The 22259-nt window shown below is 41.7% G+C and overlaps 13 non-coding genes across 13 annotated transcripts; all 13 read right to left on the bottom strand.

The window, feature by feature from the left end:
* Nucleotides 1-1273: 1273 nt before the first annotated feature.
* TRNAV-CAC (transfer RNA valine (anticodon CAC)) lies at nt 1274-1346 on the bottom strand. The gene has a single exon. It is a non-coding gene; the product is annotated as a tRNA-Val (tRNA).
* Nucleotides 1347-3670: 2324 nt separating this feature from the next.
* On the bottom strand, nt 3671-3743 carry TRNAV-CAC (transfer RNA valine (anticodon CAC)). The gene has a single exon. It is a non-coding gene; the product is annotated as a tRNA-Val (tRNA).
* Nucleotides 3744-4015: 272 nt separating this feature from the next.
* On the bottom strand, nt 4016-4087 carry TRNAP-UGG (transfer RNA proline (anticodon UGG)). The gene has a single exon. It is a non-coding gene; the product is annotated as a tRNA-Pro (tRNA).
* A 1980-nt stretch (nt 4088-6067) lies between these two features.
* Nucleotides 6068-6140, bottom strand: TRNAV-CAC (transfer RNA valine (anticodon CAC)). Its single transcript has one exon. It is a non-coding gene; the product is annotated as a tRNA-Val (tRNA).
* A 272-nt stretch (nt 6141-6412) lies between these two features.
* TRNAP-UGG (transfer RNA proline (anticodon UGG)) lies at nt 6413-6484 on the bottom strand. Its single transcript has one exon. It is a non-coding gene; the product is annotated as a tRNA-Pro (tRNA).
* Nucleotides 6485-8464: 1980 nt separating this feature from the next.
* Nucleotides 8465-8537, bottom strand: TRNAV-CAC (transfer RNA valine (anticodon CAC)). Its single transcript has one exon. It is a non-coding gene; the product is annotated as a tRNA-Val (tRNA).
* Nucleotides 8538-10861: 2324 nt separating this feature from the next.
* Nucleotides 10862-10934, bottom strand: TRNAV-CAC (transfer RNA valine (anticodon CAC)). The gene has a single exon. It is a non-coding gene; the product is annotated as a tRNA-Val (tRNA).
* A 272-nt stretch (nt 10935-11206) lies between these two features.
* TRNAP-UGG (transfer RNA proline (anticodon UGG)) lies at nt 11207-11278 on the bottom strand. The gene has a single exon. It is a non-coding gene; the product is annotated as a tRNA-Pro (tRNA).
* Nucleotides 11279-13258: 1980 nt separating this feature from the next.
* TRNAV-CAC (transfer RNA valine (anticodon CAC)) lies at nt 13259-13331 on the bottom strand. The gene has a single exon. It is a non-coding gene; the product is annotated as a tRNA-Val (tRNA).
* A 2324-nt stretch (nt 13332-15655) lies between these two features.
* Nucleotides 15656-15728, bottom strand: TRNAV-CAC (transfer RNA valine (anticodon CAC)). The gene has a single exon. It is a non-coding gene; the product is annotated as a tRNA-Val (tRNA).
* Nucleotides 15729-16000: 272 nt separating this feature from the next.
* TRNAP-UGG (transfer RNA proline (anticodon UGG)) lies at nt 16001-16072 on the bottom strand. The gene has a single exon. It is a non-coding gene; the product is annotated as a tRNA-Pro (tRNA).
* Nucleotides 16073-18052: 1980 nt separating this feature from the next.
* On the bottom strand, nt 18053-18125 carry TRNAV-CAC (transfer RNA valine (anticodon CAC)). Its single transcript has one exon. It is a non-coding gene; the product is annotated as a tRNA-Val (tRNA).
* A 2324-nt stretch (nt 18126-20449) lies between these two features.
* TRNAV-CAC (transfer RNA valine (anticodon CAC)) lies at nt 20450-20522 on the bottom strand. The gene has a single exon. It is a non-coding gene; the product is annotated as a tRNA-Val (tRNA).
* Nucleotides 20523-22259: the final 1737 nt, after the last annotated feature.

Genomic DNA, 22259 nt, shown 5'->3' with positions numbered 1-22259 from the left:
CTGTAATTTCGGCCTTTTCCCAGAAGTCTCTATTCTGCCTATGCAAATTAACAAAAGCAGTGCTTATTCCTCACTTGCTCAAATGTCCTTCCTGTCCAGAAAGCTCTGATTAAGCATGCTTATTTTCTTTTTCTGGGATATTTTAAATTGTTTCGCTGTCCAGTCTGTGGCAGTAGAAAGCTGCTTATGATGCCAGGTTTTGATGAATCCCCAAGGTACAAGTACAGAGGAATATATCAGTCTCTAGGATATGGAACTTTTAGCTAACACATCACAATATGTGATGCTTGCCAAGAAAACACTACATTCTGGAGCGCTGATGATCAGAACATTCTGCTCCTGAAGGATAGAAAAGACAGCTTGATTGAAATAAAGTCTGTTTATATTGACGCTCTCTCTCTCCCTATATATACATACATGCATACACACACACACACAGGTATGTCATGCATTTCTTCAGATTTGTTTCAACCATTTACCATTTATTGGAGAATCCCTACTTTTCAAGTGACTGCAAATGAAGTCATCTCTGGCACTTTTTGTGCAAAGTAAGAGACACACATGACACCTTTTTATAAAAGTCATCGGTTTCTTTGTTACTGTGTACTTTCAAAGCATGGGGCTTTCACACGTCAGGTAAACCTGATTACCACTACACAACAAAAGCAGATGCAGCTTTCTTATCTATGTCGTGATAGAACAGTTGTGAATTGAGTAGAAGAAGGGCCCTGATGTGATACTTATTACATGCAGCCTGTAAGATAGTCAAACATGCAGGCTAGGAAGGAAGATGCAAATATCAATGTATTAGAAAAACACCTAAAGGCGAGTGATATGCTTTCATTCATGCATGGCTAGGAAAAATCGCCATACTGTTGCAAACATTCTTACACCACCAACTGGAAATAAATGATTCTGACATTAAACGTAAAGGTGACAATGCATTTGTATCATCACCCTGAGAAGGATCATCTTGGAATTGAGCCGAGGGCCTCTGCACTCAAAGCCAGAAACACTCCACTAAAATAAGATTCCTGTTGGTGCCAACAATTCTCCATGTTAATGCTTGTTCTAGGTGAGCAGTGAACCGATTGCAGGGCTCTTTTGAAAGCAAGGTCTGAGAACCAACAGATACATCCACACGCCGATTACTTTAGTGTTTTGAGAGAATTCCCTTTCTTGGAACGAGATTGCATGAAATAATCTTCAGGGCTTGGACAATTCCATGGCAAAACGGCACCTATCAACATTGTAGCCAACACAATATAACAACTGTTTCTGCCCGGTTTCGAACCGGGGACCTTTCGCGTGTGAGGCGAACGTGATAACCACTACACTACAGAAACAGATACCTACAGTTGATTTTTCTGTAATGAAACTGCTCCGAACTGGCTATTCCATGGGCCTCTGGCTTTAGATTTCTTTCATGCAACCTGCCCGACATCCCTAGCTGAACGCTCGTACATGCCATGCAAGACCAGATGTTTGGTATTAGCTCAGACTGGGCAGGGCTGAAGCATGAGACTCTAGCAAAGAATTATCCACTACTGCAAAGAAAAAATTGATGTTGGTTTTGAAACGCAAACTTCAAAACAACTTGAAAAGAGTACCAAGAAAAGGGCTCGTCCGGGATTTGAACCCGGGACCTCTCGCACCCAAAGCGAGAATCATACCCCTCGACCAACGAGCCCTCAAAATCCTCTTACCTCTCAAAAGCTAATACCGGCTCTAAGCCCGCAATGAAGATCATGCTGGTATCTTTATGATGCTTGGTCTGTGAATACGCATGAAAGTCAGTCTCAACTTACCCTTTCTCAAACGATAGCACTATCATTTACAAGTGTCTCCTTTTATTCCGTCCCAGCTTTGGACACGTCTTACAGGAAGTCAGCCCTTATTTATATATTTCTTCAGTGGCTGAAGCTTAATGAGAAAGAGTAACAAGTTGTTCATAACAACATAAGAAACACATTGTGCATTTTCTCTTAAATACTCCTTCACTTTGTGCCAAAAGAAATACCAAGGTGAATACCTAGGCCACAGATTCAAGCTAAAGATCTTCCTGCTGAATGCAAGGCGCAATAAAAACTGCATATCGCTGGACTAAAGCATTCCTTGCATATCCTCTAACATCATAACATAACTGAGCTGCTAGCAGCAAGCTAACCAATACCTTTCTGAAATGAGAATGACATGTGCTTATCTGCTCAATCAGTGCTCAATCAGGCTCGATCAGGCGAGATTTAGAAAAGGTGGAAAGGGTCCAAGTGGATGCCCCTTCCTTTTTAGGGTGGGTCCTGCTGACTATCATAGGATTGCTTGTAAAAGTGGCCAGGGTCAGAGGAAAAGCTGCCAACACTTCTTAGCGTTCTCTATAGATGCAGCCATTTTCTGTGACTGTAATTTCGGCCTTTTCCCAGAAGTCTCTATTCTGCCTATGCAAATTAACAAAAGCAGTGCTTATTCCTCACTTGCTCAAATGTCCTTCCTGTCCAGAAAGCTCTGATTAAGCATGCTTATTTTCTTTTTCTGGGATATTTTAAATTGTTTCGCTGTCCAGTCTGTGGCAGTAGAAAGCTGCTTATGATGCCAGGTTTTGATGAATCCCCAAGGTACAAGTACAGAGGAATATATCAGTCTCTAGGATATGGAACTTTTAGCTAACACATCACAATATGTGATGCTTGCCAAGAAAACACTACATTCTGGAGCGCTGATGATCAGAACATTCTGCTCCTGAAGGATAGAAAAGACAGCTTGATTGAAATAAAGTCTGTTTATATTGACGCTCTCTCTCTCCCTATATATACATACATGCATACACACACACACACAGGTATGTCATGCATTTCTTCAGATTTGTTTCAACCATTTACCATTTATTGGAGAATCCCTACTTTTCAAGTGACTGCAAATGAAGTCATCTCTGGCACTTTTTGTGCAAAGTAAGAGACACACATGACACCTTTTTATAAAAGTCATCGGTTTCTTTGTTACTGTGTACTTTCAAAGCATGGGGCTTTCACACGTCAGGTAAACCTGATTACCACTACACAACAAAAGCAGATGCAGCTTTCTTATCTATGTCGTGATAGAACAGTTGTGAATTGAGTAGAAGAAGGGCCCTGATGTGATACTTATTACATGCAGCCTGTAAGATAGTCAAACATGCAGGCTAGGAAGGAAGATGCAAATATCAATGTATTAGAAAAACACCTAAAGGCGAGTGATATGCTTTCATTCATGCATGGCTAGGAAAAATCGCCATACTGTTGCAAACATTCTTACACCACCAACTGGAAATAAATGATTCTGACATTAAACGTAAAGGTGACAATGCATTTGTATCATCACCCTGAGAAGGATCATCTTGGAATTGAGCCGAGGGCCTCTGCACTCAAAGCCAGAAACACTCCACTAAAATAAGATTCCTGTTGGTGCCAACAATTCTCCATGTTAATGCTTGTTCTAGGTGAGCAGTGAACCGATTGCAGGGCTCTTTTGAAAGCAAGGTCTGAGAACCAACAGATACATCCACACGCCGATTACTTTAGTGTTTTGAGAGAATTCCCTTTCTTGGAACGAGATTGCATGAAATAATCTTCAGGGCTTGGACAATTCCATGGCAAAACGGCACCTATCAACATTGTAGCCAACACAATATAACAACTGTTTCTGCCCGGTTTCGAACCGGGGACCTTTCGCGTGTGAGGCGAACGTGATAACCACTACACTACAGAAACAGATACCTACAGTTGATTTTTCTGTAATGAAACTGCTCCGAACTGGCTATTCCATGGGCCTCTGGCTTTAGATTTCTTTCATGCAACCTGCCCGACATCCCTAGCTGAACGCTCGTACATGCCATGCAAGACCAGATGTTTGGTATTAGCTCAGACTGGGCAGGGCTGAAGCATGAGACTCTAGCAAAGAATTATCCACTACTGCAAAGAAAAAATTGATGTTGGTTTTGAAACGCAAACTTCAAAACAACTTGAAAAGAGTACCAAGAAAAGGGCTCGTCCGGGATTTGAACCCGGGACCTCTCGCACCCAAAGCGAGAATCATACCCCTAGACCAACGAGCCCTCAAAATCCTCTTACCTCTCAAAAGCTAATACCGGCTCTAAGCCCGCAATGAAGATCATGCTGGTATCTTTATGATGCTTGGTCTGTGAATACGCATGAAAGTCAGTCTCAACTTACCCTTTCTCAAACGATAGCACTATCATTTACAAGTGTCTCCTTTTATTCCGTCCCAGCTTTGGACACGTCTTACAGGAAGTCAGCCCTTATTTATATATTTCTTCAGTGGCTGAAGCTTAATGAGAAAGAGTAACAAGTTGTTCATAACAACATAAGAAACACATTGTGCATTTTCTCTTAAATACTCCTTCACTTTGTGCCAAAAGAAATACCAAGGTGAATACCTAGGCCACAGATTCAAGCTAAAGATCTTCCTGCTGAATGCAAGGCGCATTAAAAACTGCATATCGCTGGACTAAAGCATTCCTTGCATAGCCTCTAACATCATAACATAACTGAGCTGCTAGCAGCAAGCTAACCAATACCTTTCTGAAATGAGAATGACATGTGCTTATCTGCTCAATCAGTGCTCAATCAGGCTCGATCAGGCGAGATTTAGAAAAGGTGGAAAGGGTCCAAGTGGATGCCCCTTCCTTTTTAGGGTGGGTCCTGCTGACTATCATAGGATTGCTTGTAAAAGTGGCCAGGGTCAGAGGAAAAGCTGCCAACACTTCTTAGCGTTCTCTATAGATGCAGCCATTTTCTGTGACTGTAATTTCGGCCTTTTCCCAGAAGTCTCTATTCTGCCTATGCAAATTAACAAAAGCAGTGCTTATTCCTCACTTGCTCAAATGTCCTTCCTGTCCAGAAAGCTCTGATTAAGCATGCTTATTTTCTTTTTCTGGGATATTTTAAATTGTTTCGCTGTCCAGTCTGTGGCAGTAGAAAGCTGCTTATGATGCCAGGTTTTGATGAATCCCCAAGGTACAAGTACAGAGGAATATATCAGTCTCTAGGATATGGAACTTTTAGCTAACACATCACAATATGTGATGCTTGCCAAGAAAACACTACATTCTGGAGCGCTGATGATCAGAACATTCTGCTCCTGAAGGATAGAAAAGACAGCTTGATTGAAATAAAGTCTGTTTATATTGACGCTCTCTCTCTCCCTATATATACATACATGCATACACACACACACACAGGTATGTCATGCATTTCTTCAGATTTGTTTCAACCATTTACCATTTATTGGAGAATCCCTACTTTTCAAGTGACTGCAAATGAAGTCATCTCTGGCACTTTTTGTGCAAAGTAAGAGACACACATGACACCTTTTTATAAAAGTCATCGGTTTCTTTGTTACTGTGTACTTTCAAAGCATGGGGCTTTCACACGTCAGGTAAACCTGATTACCACTACACAACAAAAGCAGATGCAGCTTTCTTATCTATGTCGTGATAGAACAGTTGTGAATTGAGTAGAAGAAGGGCCCTGATGTGATACTTATTACATGCAGCCTGTAAGATAGTCAAACATGCAGGCTAGGAAGGAAGATGCAAATATCAATGTATTAGAAAAACACCTAAAGGCGAGTGATATGCTTTCATTCATGCATGGCTAGGAAAAATCGCCATACTGTTGCAAACATTCTTACACCACCAACTGGAAATAAATGATTCTGACATTAAACGTAAAGGTGACAATGCATTTGTATCATCACCCTGAGAAGGATCATCTTGGAATTGAGCCGAGGGCCTCTGCACTCAAAGCCAGAAACACTCCACTAAAATAAGATTCCTGTTGGTGCCAACAATTCTCCATGTTAATGCTTGTTCTAGGTGAGCAGTGAACCGATTGCAGGGCTCTTTTGAAAGCAAGGTCTGAGAACCAACAGATACATCCACACGCCGATTACTTTAGTGTTTTGAGAGAATTCCCTTTCTTGGAACGAGATTGCATGAAATAATCTTCAGGGCTTGGACAATTCCATGGCAAAACGGCACCTATCAACATTGTAGCCAACACAATATAACAACTGTTTCTGCCCGGTTTCGAACCGGGGACCTTTCGCGTGTGAGGCGAACGTGATAACCACTACACTACAGAAACAGATACCTACAGTTGATTTTTCTGTAATGAAACTGCTCCGAACTGGCTATTCCATGGGCCTCTGGCTTTAGATTTCTTTCATGCAACCTGCCCGACATCCCTAGCTGAACGCTCGTACATGCCATGCAAGACCAGATGTTTGGTATTAGCTCAGACTGGGCAGGGCTGAAGCATGAGACTCTAGCAAAGAATTATCCACTACTGCAAAGAAAAAATTTATGTTGGTTTTGAAACGCAAACTTCAAAACAACTTGAAAAGAGTACCAAGAAAAGGGCTCGTCCGGGATTTGAACCCGGGACCTCTCGCACCCAAAGCGAGAATCATACCCCTAGACCAACGAGCCCTCAAAATCCTCTTACCTCTCAAAAGCTAATACCGGCTCTAAGCCCGCAATGAAGATCATGCTGGTATCTTTATGATGCTTGGTCTGTGAATACGCATGAAAGTCAGTCTCAACTTACCCTTTCTCAAACGATAGCACTATCATTTACAAGTGTCTCCTTTTATTCCGTCCCAGCTTTGGACACGTCTTACAGGAAGTCAGCCCTTATTTATATATTTCTTCAGTGGCTGAAGCTTAATGAGAAAGAGTAACAAGTTGTTCATAACAACATAAGAAACACATTGTGCATTTTCTCTTAAATACTCCTTCACTTTGTGCCAAAAGAAATACCAAGGTGAATACCTAGGCCACAGATTCAAGCTAAAGATCTTCCTGCTGAATGCAAGGCGCATTAAAAACTGCATATCGCTGGACTAAAGCATTCCTTGCATAGCCTCTAACATCATAACATAACTGAGCTGCTAGCAGCAAGCTAACCAATACCTTTCTGAAATGAGAATGACATGTGCTTATCTGCTCAATCAGTGCTCAATCAGGCTCGATCAGGCGAGATTTAGAAAAGGTGGAAAGGGTCCAAGTGGATGCCCCTTCCTTTTTAGGGTGGGTCCTGCTGACTATCATAGGATTGCTTGTAAAAGTGGCCAGGGTCAGAGGAAAAGCTGCCAACACTTCTTAGCGTTCTCTATAGATGCAGCCATTTTCTGTGACTGTAATTTCGGCCTTTTCCCAGAAGTCTCTATTCTGCCTATGCAAATTAACAAAAGCAGTGCTTATTCCTCACTTGCTCAAATGTCCTTCCTGTCCAGAAAGCTCTGATTAAGCATGCTTATTTTCTTTTTCTGGGATATTTTAAATTGTTTCGCTGTCCAGTCTGTGGCAGTAGAAAGGTGCTTATGATGCCAGGTTTTGATGAATCCCCAAGGTACAAGTACAGAGGAATATATCAGTCTCTAGGATATGGAACTTTTAGCTAACACATCACAATATGTGATGCTTGCCAAGAAAACACTACATTCTGGAGCGCTGATGATCAGAACATTCTGCTCCTGAAGGATAGAAAAGACAGCTTGATTGAAATAAAGTCTGTTTATATTGACGCTCTCTCTCTCCCTATATATACATACATGCATACACACACACACACAGGTATGTCATGCATTTCTTCAGATTTGTTTCAACCATTTACCATTTATTGGAGAATCCCTACTTTTCAAGTGACTGCAAATGAAGTCATCTCTGGCACTTTTTGTGCAAAGTAAGAGACACACATGACACCTTTTTATAAAAGTCATCGGTTTCTTTGTTACTGTGTACTTTCAAAGCATGGGGCTTTCACACGTCAGGTAAACCTGATTACCACTACACAACAAAAGCAGATGCAGCTTTCTTATCTATGTCGTGATAGAACAGTTGTGAATTGAGTAGAAGAAGGGCCCTGATGTGATACTTATTACATGCAGCCTGTAAGATAGTCAAACATGCAGGCTAGGAAGGAAGATGCAAATATCAATGTATTAGAAAAACACCTAAAGGCGAGTGATATGCTTTCATTCATGCATGGCTAGGAAAAATCGCCATACTGTTGCAAACATTCTTACACCACCAACTGGAAATAAATGATTCTGACATTAAACGTAAAGGTGACAATGCATTTGTATCATCACCCTGAGAAGGATCATCTTGGAATTGAGCCGAGGGCCTCTGCACTCAAAGCCAGAAACACTCCACTAAAATAAGATTCCTGTTGGTGCCAACAATTCTCCATGTTAATGCTTGTTCTAGGTGAGCAGTGAACCGATTGCAGGGCTCTTTTGAAAGCAAGGTCTGAGAACCAACAGATACATCCACACGCCGATTACTTTAGTGTTTTGAGAGAATTCCCTTTCTTGGAACGAGATTGCATGAAATAATCTTCAGGGCTTGGACAATTCCATGGCAAAACGGCACCTATCAACATTGTAGCCAACACAATATAACAACTGTTTCTGCCCGGTTTCGAACCGGGGACCTTTCGCGTGTGAGGCGAACGTGATAACCACTACACTACAGAAACAGATACCTACAGTTGATTTTTCTGTAATGAAACTGCTCCGAACTGGCTATTCCATGGGCCTCTGGCTTTAGATTTCTTTCATGCAACCTGCCCGACATCCCTAGCTGAACGCTCGTACATGCCATGCAAGACCAGATGTTTGGTATTAGCTCAGACTGGGCAGGGCTGAAGCATGAGACTCTAGCAAAGAATTATCCACTACTGCAAAGAAAAAATTGATGTTGGTTTTGAAACGCAAACTTCAAAACAACTTGAAAAGAGTACCAAGAAAAGGGCTCGTCCGGGATTTGAACCCGGGACCTCTCGCACCCAAAGCGAGAATCATACCCCTCGACCAACGAGCCCTCAAAATCCTCTTTCCTCTCAAAAGCTAATACCGGCTCTAAGCCCGCAATGAAGATCATGCTGGTATCTTTATGATGCTTGGTCTGTGAATACGCATGAAAGTCAGTCTCAACTTACCCTTTCTCAAACGATAGCACTATCATTTACAAGTGTCTCCTTTTATTCCGTCCCAGCTTTGGACACGTCTTACAGGAAGTCAGCCCTTATTTATATATTTCTTCAGTGGCTGAAGCTTAATGAGAAAGAGTAACAAGTTGTTCATAACAACATAAGAAACACATTGTGCATTTTCTCTTAAATACTCCTTCACTTTGTGCCAAAAGAAATACCAAGGTGAATACCTAGGCCACAGATTCAAGCTAAAGATCTTCCTGCTGAATGCAAGGCGCAATAAAAACTGCATATCGCTGGACTAAAGCATTCCTTGCATAGCCTCTAACATCATAACATAACTGAGCTGCTAGCAGCAAGCTAACCAATACCTTTCTGAAATGAGAATGACATGTGCTTATCTGCTCAATCAGTGCTCAATCAGGCTCAATCAGGCGAGATTTAGAAAAGGTGGAAAGGGTCCAAGTGGATGCCCCTTCCTTTTTAGGGTGGGTCCTGCTGACTATCATAGGATTGCTTGTAAAAGTGGCCAGGGTCAGAGGAAAAGCTGCCAACACTTCTTAGCGTTCTCTATAGATGCAGCCATTTTCTGTGACTGTAATTTCGGCCTTTTCCCAGAAGTCTCTATTCTGCCTATGCAAATTAACAAAAGCAGTGCTTATTCCTCACTTGCTCAAATGTCCTTCCTGTCCAGAAAGCTCTGATTAAGCATGCTTATTTTCTTTTTCTGGGATATTTTAAATTGTTTCGCTGTCCAGTCTGTGGCAGTAGAAAGCTGCTTATGATGCCAGGTTTTGATGAATCCCCAAGGTACAAGTACAGAGGAATATATCAGTCTCTAGGATATGGAACTTTTAGCTAACACATCACAATATGTGATGCTTGCCAAGAAAACACTACATTCTGGAGCGCTGATGATCAGAACATTCTGCTCCTGAAGGATAGAAAAGACAGCTTGATTGAAATAAAGTCTGTTTATATTGACGCTCTCTCTCTCCCTATATATACATACATGCATACACACACACACACAGGTATGTCATGCATTTCTTCAGATTTGTTTCAACCATTTACCATTTATTGGAGAATCCCTACTTTTCAAGTGACTGCAAATGAAGTCATCTCTGGCACTTTTTGTGCAAAGTAAGAGACACACATGACACCTTTTTATAAAAGTCATCGGTTTCTTTGTTACTGTGTACTTTCAAAGCATGGGGCTTTCACACGTCAGGTAAACCTGATTACCACTACACAACAAAAGCAGATGCAGCTTTCTTATCTATGTCGTGATAGAACAGTTGTGAATTGAGTAGAAGAAGGGCCCTGATGTGATACTTATTACATGCAGCCTGTAAGATAGTCAAACATGCAGGCTAGGAAGGAAGATGCAAATATCAATGTATTAGAAAAACACCTAAAGGCGAGTGATATGCTTTCATTCATGCATGGCTAGGAAAAATCGCCATACTGTTGCAAACATTCTTACACCACCAACTGGAAATAAATGATTCTGACATTAAACGTAAAGGTGACAATGCATTTGTATCATCACCCTGAGAAGGATCATCTTGGAATTGAGCCGAGGGCCTCTGCACTCAAAGCCAGAAACACTCCACTAAAATAAGATTCCTGTTGGTGCCAACAATTCTCCATGTTAATGCTTGTTCTAGGTGAGCAGTGAACCGATTGCAGGGCTCTTTTGAAAGCAAGGTCTGAGAACCAACAGATACATCCACACGCCGATTACTTTAGTGTTTTGAGAGAATTCCCTTTCTTGGAACGAGATTGCATGAAATAATCTTCAGGGCTTGGACAATTCCATGGCAAAACGGCACCTATCAACATTGTAGCCAACACAATATAACAACTGTTTCTGCCCGGTTTCGAACCGGGGACCTTTCGCGTGTGAGGCGAACGTGATAACCACTACACTACAGAAACAGATACCTACAGTTGATTTTTCTGTAATGAAACTGCTCCGAACTGGCTATTCCATGGGCCTCTGGCTTTAGATTTCTTTCATGCAACCTGCCCGACATCCCTAGCTGAACGCTCGTACATGCCATGCAAGACCAGATGTTTGGTATTAGCTCAGACTGGGCAGGGCTGAAGCATGAGACTCTAGCAAAGAATTATCCACTACTGCAAAGAAAAAATTGATGTTGGTTTTGAAACGCAAACTTCAAAACAACTTGAAAAGAGTACCAAGAAAAGGGCTCGTCCGGGATTTGAACCCGGGACCTCTCGCACCCAAAGCGAGAATCATACCCCTAGACCAACGAGCCCTCAAAATCCTCTTACCTCTCAAAAGCTAATACCGGCTCTAAGCCCGCAATGAAGATCATGCTGGTATCTTTATGATGCTTGGTCTGTGAATACGCATGAAAGTCAGTCTCAACTTACCCTTTCTCAAACGATAGCACTATCATTTACAAGTGTCTCCTTTTATTCCGTCCCAGCTTTGGACACGTCTTACAGGAAGTCAGCCCTTATTTATATATTTCTTCAGTGGCTGAAGCTTAATGAGAAAGAGTAACAAGTTGTTCATAACAACATAAGAAACACATTGTGCATTTTCTCTTAAATACTCCTTCACTTTGTGCCAAAAGAAATACCAAGGTGAATACCTAGGCCACAGATTCAAGCTAAAGATCTTCCTGCTGAATGCAAGGCGCATTAAAAACTGCATATCGCTGGACTAAAGCATTCCTTGCATAGCCTCTAACATCATAACATAACTGAGCTGCTAGCAGCAAGCTAACCAATACCTTTCTGAAATGAGAATGACATGTGCTTATCTGCTCAATCAGTGCTCAATCAGGCTCGATCAGGCGAGATTTAGAAAAGGTGGAAAGGGTCCAAGTGGATGCCCCTTCCTTTTTAGGGTGGGTCCTGCTGACTATCATAGGATTGCTTGTAAAAGTGGCCAGGGTCAGAGGAAAAGCTGCCAACACTTCTTAGCGTTCTCTATAGATGCAGCCATTTTCTGTGACTGTAATTTCGGCCTTTTCCCAGAAGTCTCTATTCTGCCTATGCAAATTAACAAAAGCAGTGCTTATTCCTCACTTGCTCAAATGTCCTTCCTGTCCAGAAAGCTCTGATTAAGCATGCTTATTTTCTTTTTCTGGGATATTTTAAATTGTTTCGCTGTCCAGTCTGTGGCAGTAGAAAGCTGCTTATGATGCCAGGTTTTGATGAATCCCCAAGGTACAAGTACAGAGGAATATATCAGTCTCTAGGATATGGAACTTTTAGCTAACACATCACAATATGTGATGCTTGCCAAGAAAACACTACATTCTGGAGCGCTGATGATCAGAACATTCTGCTCCTGAAGGATAGAAAAGACAGCTTGATTGAAATAAAGTCTGTTTATATTGACGCTCTCTCTCTCCCTATATATACATACATGCATACACACACACACACAGGTATGTCATGCATTTCTTCAGATTTGTTTCAACCATTTACCATTTATTGGAGAATCCCTACTTTTCAAGTGACTGCAAATGAAGTCATCTCTGGCACTTTTTGTGCAAAGTAAGAGACACACATGACACCTTTTTATAAAAGTCATCGGTTTCTTTGTTACTGTGTACTTTCAAAGCATGGGGCTTTCACACGTCAGGTAAACCTGATTACCACTACACAACAAAAGCAGATGCAGCTTTCTTATCTATGTCGTGATAGAACAGTTGTGAATTGAGTAGAAGAAGGGCCCTGATGTGATACTTATTACATGCAGCCTGTAAGATAGTCAAACATGCAGGCTAGGAAGGAAGATGCAAATATCAATGTATTAGAAAAACACCTAAAGGCGAGTGATATGCTTTCATTCATGCATGGCTAGGAAAAATCGCCATACTGTTGCAAACATTCTTACACCACCAACTGGAAATAAATGATTCTGACATTAAACGTAAAGGTGACAATGCATTTGTATCATCACCCTGAGAAGGATCATCTTGGAATTGAGCCGAGGGCCTCTGCACTCAAAGCCAGAAACACTCCACTAAAATAAGATTCCTGTTGGTGCCAACAATTCTCCATGTTAATGCTTGTTCTAGGTGAGCAGTGAACCGATTGCAGGGCTCTTTTGAAAGCAAGGTCTGAGAACCAACAGATACATCCACACGCCGATTACTTTAGTGTTTTGAGAGAATTCCCTTTCTTGGAACGAGATTGCATGAAATAATCTTCAGGGCTTGGACAATTCCATGGCAAAACGGCACCTATCAACATTGTAGCCAACACAATATAACAACTGTTTCTGCCCGGTTTCGAACCGGGGACCTTTCGCGTGTGAGGCGAACGTGATAACCACTACACTACAGAAACAGATACCTACAGTTGATTTTTCTGTAATGAAACTGCTCCGAACTGGCTATTCCATGGGCCTCTGGCTTTAGATTTCTTTCATGCAACCTGCCCGACATCCCTAGCTGAACGCTCGTACATGCCATGCAAGACCAGATGTTTGGTATTAGCTCAGACTGGGCAGGGCTGAAGCATGAGACTCTAGCAAAGAATTATCCACTACTGCAAAGAAAAAATTGATGTTGGTTTTGAAACGCAAACTTCAAAACAACTTGAAAAGAGTACCAAGAAAAGGGCTCGTCCGGGATTTGAACCCGGGACCTCTCGCACCCAAAGCGAGAATCATACCCCTCGACCAACGAGCCCTCAAAATCCTCTTACCTCTCAAAAGCTAATACCGGCTCTAAGCCCGCAATGAAGATCATGCTGGTATCTTTATGATGCTTGGTCTGTGAATACGCATGAAAGTCAGTCTCAACTTACCCTTTCTCAAACGATAGCACTATCATTTACAAGTGTCTCCTTTTATTCCGTCCCAGCTTTGGACACGTCTTACAGGAAGTCAGCCCTTATTTATATATTTCTTCAGTGGCTGAAGCTTAATGAGAAAGAGTAACAAGTTGTTCATAACAACATAAGAAACACATTGTGCATTTTCTCTTAAATACTCCTTCACTTTGTGCCAAAAGAAATACCAAGGTGAATACCTAGGCCACAGATTCAAGCTAAAGATCTTCCTGCTGAATGCAAGGCGCAATAAAAACTGCATATCGCTGGACTAAAGCATTCCTTGCATATCCTCTAACATCATAACATAACTGAGCTGCTAGCAGCAAGCTAACCAATACCTTTCTGAAATGAGAATGACATGTGCTTATCTGCTCAATCAGTGCTCAATCAGGCTCGATCAGGCGAGATTTAGAAAAGGTGGAAAGGGTCCAAGTGGATGCCCCTTCCTTTTTAGGGTGGGTCCTGCTGACTATCATAGGATTGCTTGTAAAAGTGGCCAGGGTCAGAGGAAAAGCTGCCAACACTTCTTAGCGTTCTCTATAGATGCAGCCATTTTCTGTGACTGTAATTTCGGCCTTTTCCCAGAAGTCTCTATTCTGCCTATGCAAATTAACAAAAGCAGTGCTTATTCCTCACTTGCTCAAATGTCCTTCCTGTCCAGAAAGCTCTGATTAAGCATGCTTATTTTCTTTTTCTGGGATATTTTAAATTGTTTCGCTGTCCAGTCTGTGGCAGTAGAAAGCTGCTTATGATGCCAGGTTTTGATGAATCCCCAAGGTACAAGTACAGAGGAATATATCAGTCTCTAGGATATGGAACTTTTAGCTAACACATCACAATATGTGATGCTTGCCAAGAAAACACTACATTCTGGAGCGCTGATGATCAGAACATTCTGCTCCTGAAGGATAGAAAAGACAGCTTGATTGAAATAAAGTCTGTTTATATTGACGCTCTCTCTCTCCCTATATATACATACATGCATACACACACACACACAGGTATGTCATGCATTTCTTCAGATTTGTTTCAACCATTTACCATTTATTGGAGAATCCCTACTTTTCAAGTGACTGCAAATGAAGTCATCTCTGGCACTTTTTGTGCAAAGTAAGAGACACACATGACACCTTTTTATAAAAGTCATCGGTTTCTTTGTTACTGTGTACTTTCAAAGCATGGGGCTTTCACACGTCAGGTAAACCTGATTACCACTACACAACAAAAGCAGATGCAGCTTTCTTATCTATGTCGTGATAGAACAGTTGTGAATTGAGTAGAAGAAGGGCCCTGATGTGATACTTATTACATGCAGCCTGTAAGATAGTCAAACATGCAGGCTAGGAAGGAAGATGCAAATATCAATGTATTAGAAAAACACCTAAAGGCGAGTGATATGCTTTCATTCATGCATGGCTAGGAAAAATCGCCATACTGTTGCAAACATTCTTACACCACCAACTGGAAATAAATGATTCTGACATTAAACGTAAAGGTGACAATGCATTTGTATCATCACCCTGAGAAGGATCATCTTGGAATTGAGCCGAGGGCCTCTGCACTCAAAGCCAGAAACACTCCACTAAAATAAGATTCCTGTTGGTGCCAACAATTCTCCATGTTAATGCTTGTTCTAGGTGAGCAGTGAACCGATTGCAGGGCTCTTTTGAAAGCAAGGTCTGAGAACCAACAGATACATCCACACGCCGATTACTTTAGTGTTTTGAGAGAATTCCCTTTCTTGGAACGAGATTGCATGAAATAATCTTCAGGGCTTGGACAATTCCATGGCAAAACGGCACCTATCAACATTGTAGCCAACACAATATAACAACTGTTTCTGCCCGGTTTCGAACCGGGGACCTTTCGCGTGTGAGGCGAACGTGATAACCACTACACTACAGAAACAGATACCTACAGTTGATTTTTCTGTAATGAAACTGCTCCGAACTGGCTATTCCATGGGCCTCTGGCTTTAGATTTCTTTCATGCAACCTGCCCGACATCCCTAGCTGAACGCTCGTACATGCCATGCAAGACCAGATGTTTGGTATTAGCTCAGACTGGGCAGGGCTGAAGCATGAGACTCTAGCAAAGAATTATCCACTACTGCAAAGAAAAAATTGATGTTGGTTTTGAAACGCAAACTTCAAAACAACTTGAAAAGAGTACCAAGAAAAGGGCTCGTCCGGGATTTGAACCCGGGACCTCTCGCACCCAAAGCGAGAATCATACCCCTAGACCAACGAGCCCTCAAAATCCTCTTACCTCTCAAAAGCTAATACCGGCTCTAAGCCCGCAATGAAGATCATGCTGGTATCTTTATGATGCTTGGTCTGTGAATACGCATGAAAGTCAGTCTCAACTTACCCTTTCTCAAACGATAGCACTATCATTTACAAGTGTCTCCTTTTATTCCGTCCCAGCTTTGGACACGTCTTACAGGAAGTCAGCCCTTATTTATATATTTCTTCAGTGGCTGAAGCTTAATGAGAAAGAGTAACAAGTTGTTCATAACAACATAAGAAACACATTGTGCATTTTCTCTTAAATACTCCTTCACTTTGTGCCAAAAGAAATACCAAGGTGAATACCTAGGCCACAGATTCAAGCTAAAGATCTTCCTGCTGAATGCAAGGCGCATTAAAAACTGCATATCGCTGGACTAAAGCATTCCTTGCATAGCCTCTAACATCATAACATAACTGAGCTGCTAGCAGCAAGCTAACCAATACCTTTCTGAAATGAGAATGACATGTGCTTATCTGCTCAATCAGTGCTCAATCAGGCTCGATCAGGCGAGATTTAGAAAAGGTGGAAAGGGTCCAAGTGGATGCCCCTTCCTTTTTAGGGTGGGTCCTGCTGACTATCATAGGATTGCTTGTAAAAGTGGCCAGGGTCAGAGGAAAAGCTGCCAACACTTCTTAGCGTTCTCTATAGATGCAGCCATTTTCTGTGACTGTAATTTCGGCCTTTTCCCAGAAGTCTCTATTCTGCCTATGCAAATTAACAAAAGCAGTGCTTATTCCTCACTTGCTCAAATGTCCTTCCTGTCCAGAAAGCTCTGATTAAGCATGCTTATTTTCTTTTTCTGGGATATTTTAAATTGTTTCGCTGTCCAGTCTGTGGCAGTAGAAAGCTGCTTATGATGCCAGGTTTTGATGAATCCCCAAGGTACAAGTACAGAGGAATATATCAGTCTCTAGGATATGGAACTTTTAGCTAACACATCACAATATGTGATGCTTGCCAAGAAAACACTACATTCTGGAGCGCTGATGATCAGAACATTCTGCTCCTGAAGGATAGAAAAGACAGCTTGATTGAAATAAAGTCTGTTTATATTGACGCTCTCTCTCTCCCTATATATACATACATGCATACACACACACACACAGGTATGTCATGCATTTCTTCAGATTTGTTTCAACCATTTACCATTTATTGGAGAATCCCTACTTTTCAAGTGACTGCAAATGAAGTCATCTCTGGCACTTTTTGTGCAAAGTAAGAGACACACATGACACCTTTTTATAAAAGTCATCGGTTTCTTTGTTACTGTGTACTTTCAAAGCATGGGGCTTTCACACGTCAGGTAAACCTGATTACCACTACACAACAAAAGCAGATGCAGCTTTCTTATCTATGTCGTGATAGAACAGTTGTGAATTGAGTAGAAGAAGGGCCCTGATGTGATACTTATTACATGCAGCCTGTAAGATAGTCAAACATGCAGGCTAGGAAGGAAGATGCAAATATCAATGTATTAGAAAAACACCTAAAGGCGAGTGATATGCTTTCATTCATGCATGGCTAGGAAAAATCGCCATACTGTTGCAAACATTCTTACACCACCAACTGGAAATAAATGATTCTGACATTAAACGTAAAGGTGACAATGCATTTGTATCATCACCCTGAGAAGGATCATCTTGGAATTGAGCCGAGGGCCTCTGCACTCAAAGCCAGAAACACTCCACTAAAATAAGATTCCTGTTGGTGCCAACAATTCTCCATGTTAATGCTTGTTCTAGGTGAGCAGTGAACCGATTGCAGGGCTCTTTTGAAAGCAAGGTCTGAGAACCAACAGATACATCCACACGCCGATTACTTTAGTGTTTTGAGAGAATTCCCTTTCTTGGAACGAGATTGCATGAAATAATCTTCAGGGCTTGGACAATTCCATGGCAAAACGGCACCTATCAACATTGTAGCCAACACAATATAACAACTGTTTCTGCCCGGTTTCGAACCGGGGACCTTTCGCGTGTGAGGCGAACGTGATAACCACTACACTACAGAAACAGATACCTACAGTTGATTTTTCTGTAATGAAACTGCTCCGAACTGGCTATTCCATGGGCCTCTGGCTTTAGATTTCTTTCATGCAACCTGCCCGACATCCCTAGCTGAACGCTCGTACATGCCATGCAAGACCAGATGTTTGGTATTAGCTCAGACTGGGCAGGGCTGAAGCATGAGACTCTAGCAAAGAATTATCCACTACTGCAAAGAAAAAATTGATGTTGGTTTTGAAACGCAAACTTCAAAACAACTTGAAAAGAGTACCAAGAAAAGGGCTCGTCCGGGATTTGAACCCGGGACCTCTCACACCCAAAGCGAGAATCATACCCCTAGACCAACGAGCCCTCAAAATCCTCTTACCTCTCAAAAGCTAATACCGGCTCTAAGCCCGCAATGAAGATCATGCTGGTATCTTTATGATGCTTGGTCTGTGAATACGCATGAAAGTCAGTCTCAACTTACCCTTTCTCAAACGATAGCACTATCATTTACAAGTGTCTCCTTTTATTCCGTCCCAGCTTTGGACACGTCTTACAGGAAGTCAGCCCTTATTTATATATTTCTTCAGTGGCTGAAGCTTAATGAGAAAGAGTAACAAGTTGTTCATAACAACATAAGAAACACATTGTGCATTTTCTCTTAAATACTCCTTCACTTTGTGCCAAAAGAAATACCAAGGTGAATACCTAGGCCACAGATTCAAGCTAAAGATCTTCCTGCTGAATGCAAGGCGCATTAAAAACTGCATATCGCTGGACTAAAGCATTCCTTGCATAGCCTCTAACATCATAACATAACTGAGCTGCTAGCAGCAAGCTAACCAATACCTTTCTGAAATGAGAATGACATGTGCTTATCTGCTCAATCAGTGCTCAATCAGGCTCGATCAGGCGAGATTTAGAAAAGGTGGAAAGGGTCCAAGTGGATGCCCCTTCCTTTTTAGGGTGGGTCCTGCTGACTATCATAGGATTGCTTGTAAAAGTGGCCAGGGTCAGAGGAAAAGCTGCCAACACTTCTTAGCGTTCTCTATAGATGCAGCCATTTTCTGTGACTGTAATTTCGGCCTTTTCCCAGAAGTCTCTATTCTGCCTATGCAAATTAACAAAAGCAGTGCTTATTCCTCACTTGCTCAAATGTCCTTCCTGTCCAGAAAGCTCTGATTAAGCATGCTTATTTTCTTTTTCTGGGATATTTTAAATTGTTTCGCTGTCCAGTCTGTGGCAGTAGAAAGGTGCTTATGATGCCAGGTTTTGATGAATCCCCAAGGTACAAGTACAGAGGAATATATCAGTCTCTAGGATATGGAACTTTTAGCTAACACATCACAATATGTGATGCTTGCCAAGAAAACACTACATTCTGGAGCGCTGATGATCAGAACATTCTGCTCCTGAAGGATAGAAAAGACAGCTTGATTGAAATAAAGTCTGTTTATATTGACGCTCTCTCTCTCCCTATATATACATACATGCATACACACACACACACAGGTATGTCATGCATTTCTTCAGATTTGTTTCAACCATTTACCATTTATTGGAGAATCCCTACTTTTCAAGTGACTGCAAATGAAGTCATCTCTGGCACTTTTTGTGCAAAGTAAGAGACACACATGACACCTTTTTATAAAAGTCATCGGTTTCTTTGTTACTGTGTACTTTCAAAGCATGGGGCTTTCACACGTCAGGTAAACCTGATTACCACTACACAACAAAAGCAGATGCAGCTTTCTTATCTATGTCGTGATAGAACAGTTGTGAATTGAGTAGAAGAAGGGCCCTGATGTGATACTTATTACATGCAGCCTGTAAGATAGTCAAACATGCAGGCTAGGAAGGAAGATGCAAATATCAATGTATTAGAAAAACACCTAAAGGCGAGTGATATGCTTTCATTCATGCATGGCTAGGAAAAATCGCCATACTGTTGCAAACATTCTTACACCACCAACTGGAAATAAATGATTCTGACATTAAACGTAAAGGTGACAATGCATTTGTATCATCACCCTGAGAAGGATCATCTTGGAATTGAGCCGAGGGCCTCTGCACTCAAAGCCAGAAACACTCCACTAAAATAAGATTCCTGTTGGTGCCAACAATTCTCCATGTTAATGCTTGTTCTAGGTGAGCAGTGAACCGATTGCAGGGCTCTTTTGAAAGCAAGGTCTGAGAACCAACAGATACATCCACACGCCGATTACTTTAGTGTTTTGAGAGAATTCCCTTTCTTGGAACGAGATTGCATGAAATAATCTTCAGGGCTTGGACAATTCCATGGCAAAACGGCACCTATCAACATTGTAGCCAACACAATATAACAACTGTTTCTGCCCGGTTTCGAACCGGGGACCTTTCGCGTGTGAGGCGAACGTGATAACCACTACACTACAGAAACAGATACCTACAGTTGATTTTTCTGTAATGAAACTGCTCCGAACTGGCTATTCCATGGGCCTCTGGCTTTAGATTTCTTTCATGCAACCTGCCCGACATCCCTAGCTGAACGCTCGTACATGCCATGCAAGACCAGATGTTTGGTATTAGCTCAGACTGGGCAGGGCTGAAGCATGAGACTCTAGCAAAGAATTATCCACTACTGCAAAGAAAAAATTGATGTTGGTTTTGAAACGCAAACTTCAAAACAACTTGAAAAGAGTACCAAGAAAAGGGCTCGTCCGGGATTTGAACCCGGGACCTCTCGCACCCAAAGCGAGAATCATACCCCTCGACCAACGAGCCCTCAAAATCCTCTTTCCTCTCAAAAGCTAATACCGGCTCTAAGCCCGCAATGAAGATCATGCTGGTATCTTTATGATGCTTGGTCTGTGAATACGCATGAAAGTCAGTCTCAACTTACCCTTTCTCAAACGATAGCACTATCATTTACAAGTGTCTCCTTTTATTCCGTCCCAGCTTTGGACACGTCTTACAGGAAGTCAGCCCTTATTTATATATTTCTTCAGTGGCTGAAGCTTAATGAGAAAGAGTAACAAGTTGTTCATAACAACATAAGAAACACATTGTGCATTTTCTCTTAAATACTCCTTCACTTTGTGCCAAAAGAAATACCAAGGTGAATACCTAGGCCACAGATTCAAGCTAAAGATCTTCCTGCTGAATGCAAGGCGCAATAAAAACTGCATATCGCTGGACTAAAGCATTCCTTGCATAGCCTCTAACATCATAACATAACTGAGCTGCTAGCAGCAAGCTAACCAATACCTTTCTGAAATGAGAATGACATGTGCTTATCTGCTCAATCAGTGCTCAATCAGGCTCAATCAGGCGAGATTTAGAAAAGGTGGAAAGGGTCCAAGTGGATGCCCCTTCCTTTTTAGGGTGGGTCCTGCTGACTATCATAGGATTGCTTGTAAAAGTGGCCAGGGTCAGAGGAAAAGCTGCCAACACTTCTTAGCGTTCTCTATAGATGCAGCCATTTTCTGTGACTGTAATTTCGGCCTTTTCCCAGAAGTCTCTATTCTGCCTATGCAAATTAACAAAAGCAGTGCTTATTCCTCACTTGCTCAAATGTCCTTCCTGTCCAGAAAGCTCTGATTAAGCATGCTTATTTTCTTTTTCTGGGATATTTTAAATTGTTTCGCTGTCCAGTCTGTGGCAGTAGAAAGCTGCTTATGATGCCAGGTTTTGATGAATCCCCAAGGTACAAGTACAGAGGAATATATCAGTCTCTAGGATATGGAACTTTTAGCTAACACATCACAATATGTGATGCTTGCCAAGAAAACACTACATTCTGGAGCGCTGATGATCAGAACATTCTGCTCCTGAAGGATAGAAAAGACAGCTTGATTGAAATAAAGTCTGTTTATATTGACGCTCTCTCTCTCCCTATATATACATACATGCATACACACACACACACAGGTATGTCATGCATTTCTTCAGATTTGTTTCAACCATTTACCATTTATTGGAGAATCCCTACTTTTCAAGTGACTGCAAATGAAGTCATCTCTGGCACTTTTTGTGCAAAGTAAGAGACACACATGACACCTTTTTATAAAAGTCATCGGTTTCTTTGTTACTGTGTACTTTCAAAGCATGGGGCTTTCACACGTCAGGTAAACCTGATTACCACTACACAACAAAAGCAGATGCAGCTTTCTTATCT

The sequence above is a fragment of the Triturus cristatus genome, chromosome 8 (genome assembly GCF_964204655.1).
Source record: "Triturus cristatus chromosome 8, aTriCri1.1, whole genome shotgun sequence".
In the NCBI taxonomy this organism is placed as follows: Eukaryota; Metazoa; Chordata; class Amphibia; order Caudata; family Salamandridae; genus Triturus; species Triturus cristatus.
This window is presented reverse-complemented; position numbering and strand designations above follow the sequence as displayed.